At 51.1% G+C, this 2800-nt stretch overlaps 1 pseudogene; it reads left to right on the top strand.

Annotated features, from left to right (window-relative positions):
- The first annotated feature begins 1660 nt into the window (after positions 1 to 1660).
- Positions 1661 to 2331, top strand: LOC116101384 (annotated as a pseudogene).
- Positions 2332 to 2800: the final 469 nt, after the last annotated feature.

The following is a 2800-nucleotide window of genomic DNA, read 5'->3' as shown; positions in this document are numbered from 1 at the left end:
ATCCAACTGAGTGCAGGTGCCCTTGGAGGCCAGAGGGTTCAGATCCCCTGTAAATTAGAGTTAAAAGGCAATTGTGGAGCTGGAGAGATGGCTCAGCGGTTAAAAGCACTGACTGTTCTTCCAAAGGTCCTGAGTTCAAATCTTAGCAACCACATGGTGGCTCATGTGTAATGAGATCTGATGCCCTGTTCTGGTGTGCCTGAAGACAGTGAAGGATAGAAGGGTATATTTAGTGAAATATATAGTGTATACGCTTTTACTTAAAGGGCATGGAAAATTTTCTCTAAAATGAGCCAAGAATGTAGGCCAGCTAGTTCCAGGAACTGGTTGACCACAAAGGCAGGATGTAAGTTATCCAGGAAGTGGTCAACCACAAAGTGAATAACAATAAAACCACATTCTTGAGAATAATGAGTATGCAGGATGTTTTCCTCATGACCCTGACTAAATCATGTGTTGGGTACTTCTGAAATTTTCCACTGTTTTTATGTTATGTTTCCTTGGTTACCCCTCACTCCCCCTGGTTTGTGGTTTTTTTCCTTTAAATACCCTACACTTCTTGTGCTCTGGGTTGAGCTCCTCTGCCCCTGCATGGGTTACGAGCATGGCCCCAGTGCACTGGCTTCCCCCGAATAAACCTCATGCTGTTTGCATCAAGATTGGTCTGTTGTGAGTCTTTGGGTGGCCGTGTTATCCCGCGACTTGAGAGAGGGTCTCCCCTAGAGGGGGTCTTTCATTGTGGGAGCTAATCCCAGGATTTACAACCACCCTTGACTCCGAGGACCCCTTGGGGGTGAGTTCTTATTTGTGAACTGTCTGTTTGAGTTCTTATTTGTGATCTGTCTGTTCGTTTGAAATCTGTGAATTTATTTTTTTGCTTTCATTCTCTGCGGTCAGTTGCATCCTGAGAGGGGACAGCGACTCCCTGACCTCGAGAGGAGGAAAGGGGGCTGATCGGTAGACATGCCAGGATCACCAGCTGCCACCCTGGGAGATGTCCCAATGGAGATTGGGATCCTTGGGGATGCCTAGAGGACCCTTGGGAGGCCAGGGGAAAAACATTAACACTCCTCGAGGGTCCGTCTGTTCTCCAGGCCATCAGACCTTTAAAGTTCCAGCCATCTGTTTTTCTGAGGTGGGGTTGGCATTGGCGATTGAGATGGGTCTTTTTGTGTGTTTGTTCTGTCTGTGTTTTGTAACTAGTTCATCTTGGAGGCATGGCAGGTATGGCCGAGCAACCCTGTGCTTTGATTATCTGTGTGTGCAGGAGCACCTGATGTCTGGGCCCAATTGTCTTTCTCTGTGTCATGGACCTGGCAAAGTGGAGTTGTCTGTGTGGTAACTGTTTTTCTGTGTATGTTTGGACCTTGGACTGACGACTTATACCTCCCTTGACTGATGGACAGTGTTGGGGCTAGGGCTGCTGCCGCTGGGTCTTTGGGCTGCTCTTGGGGGAACTGGGAATAAAGATGATGTCAGCAGGAATCCTGTGGTCCTGGGTTTCCCGAGAGGGCAGTCATTAAACATGGAATACGTCCCACAGCAGGCAAAGTGTTGGAGGTAGGGGCCTAGTCCCAGGCGCTGCAGCTCCAGTTCTTTCTGGGCCAGATCCAGATCCCTGGCCTTTTCCACCTAGTTCTCTCTCCCTTCCCTTTCCAGGGCTCCACTCTACCCAGGAGGATAAAAGCCCTCAGCTGAGGGCTCCCTGCCACCAGCATTGGGTCCTAAGAGCTGCCATTCAGGCTGGCAGCCCGGATGGTGATCCCAGTCTCAACTCCAGACACACAGGCTCTAGTGGCTGACTTTGTAGGCTATAAGCTGAGGCAGAAGGTTTATGTCTATGGAGCTGGCCCTGGGGAAGGCCCAGCAGCCAACCTGCTCCACCAAGCCATGCAGGCTGCTGGAGACGAGTTTGAGACCCATTTCCACTGCACCATCTCTGACCTGGCCACTCAGCTACACGTGACCCCAGGCTCAGCCCAGCAACTCTTCACCTAGGTATCCGATGAACTTTTCCAAGGGCCAGCATTCTTTGTCTTTGGGGCTGCCCTGTGTGCTGAGAGTGTCAACAAAGAAATGGAGCCATTGGTGGGACAAGTGCAGGATTGGATGGTGGCCTACCTGGAGACATGCCTGGCTGGCTGGATCTACAGCAGTGGGGACTGGGGGGGGGCGGGGTTCACAGCTCTATGATGGGACAGGGCACTGGAGGGGGCATGGCTTCTGCAGGAGGGGAATTGGGTGTCAGTGAGGACAGTGCTGACGGGGGCTGTGGCACTGGAGGCCCTGGTAGCTGTAGGGGCCTTTTTGCTAGCAAATGAGAAAATCTAGGGAGAGCTAGAACAATAGAGAATGCCCTTGGAAGAAACTGGATGGTCGTGGCACAGAGAAAAGCAGGGGAAAGTAGTGTGTGTGGGAGCCAAGCATGGTAGGCAGGTGGCAGGGAGAGTGAGTCGGAAATGTTGAGGAATGTATCAAGGCCAGGAGCCCAGAGGGTAGAGTCATCCCACGGCTTGGGGGAGAGGTGGGAGGAATCATGCCCATATCGTGGGCACACAACTCCCTGGAACGTAAAGATCTGTGTCTCTACTAGATGAATGGGATTTAGAGAGCCTAGAATTCATGTCCCTTTGGAATGGAAGCTTGGTGATCAGGTGACTGGATGAAACATCTGTTGCTGGGAGGAGACTGTTTTGCACATACAGTTGTCTGTTACTGAGCCAATGGGAGATGCCTTCCCTGCTGCTCCTTGGTCAAATGCACCTGGAACAGCTGGTGCACTCTTAGCAATAGCAAAATA

This window comes from Mastomys coucha, unplaced genomic scaffold (genome assembly GCF_008632895.1).
Source record: "Mastomys coucha isolate ucsf_1 unplaced genomic scaffold, UCSF_Mcou_1 pScaffold21, whole genome shotgun sequence".
NCBI lineage: Eukaryota > Metazoa > Chordata > Mammalia > Rodentia > Muridae > Mastomys > Mastomys coucha.
This window is presented reverse-complemented; position numbering and strand designations above follow the sequence as displayed.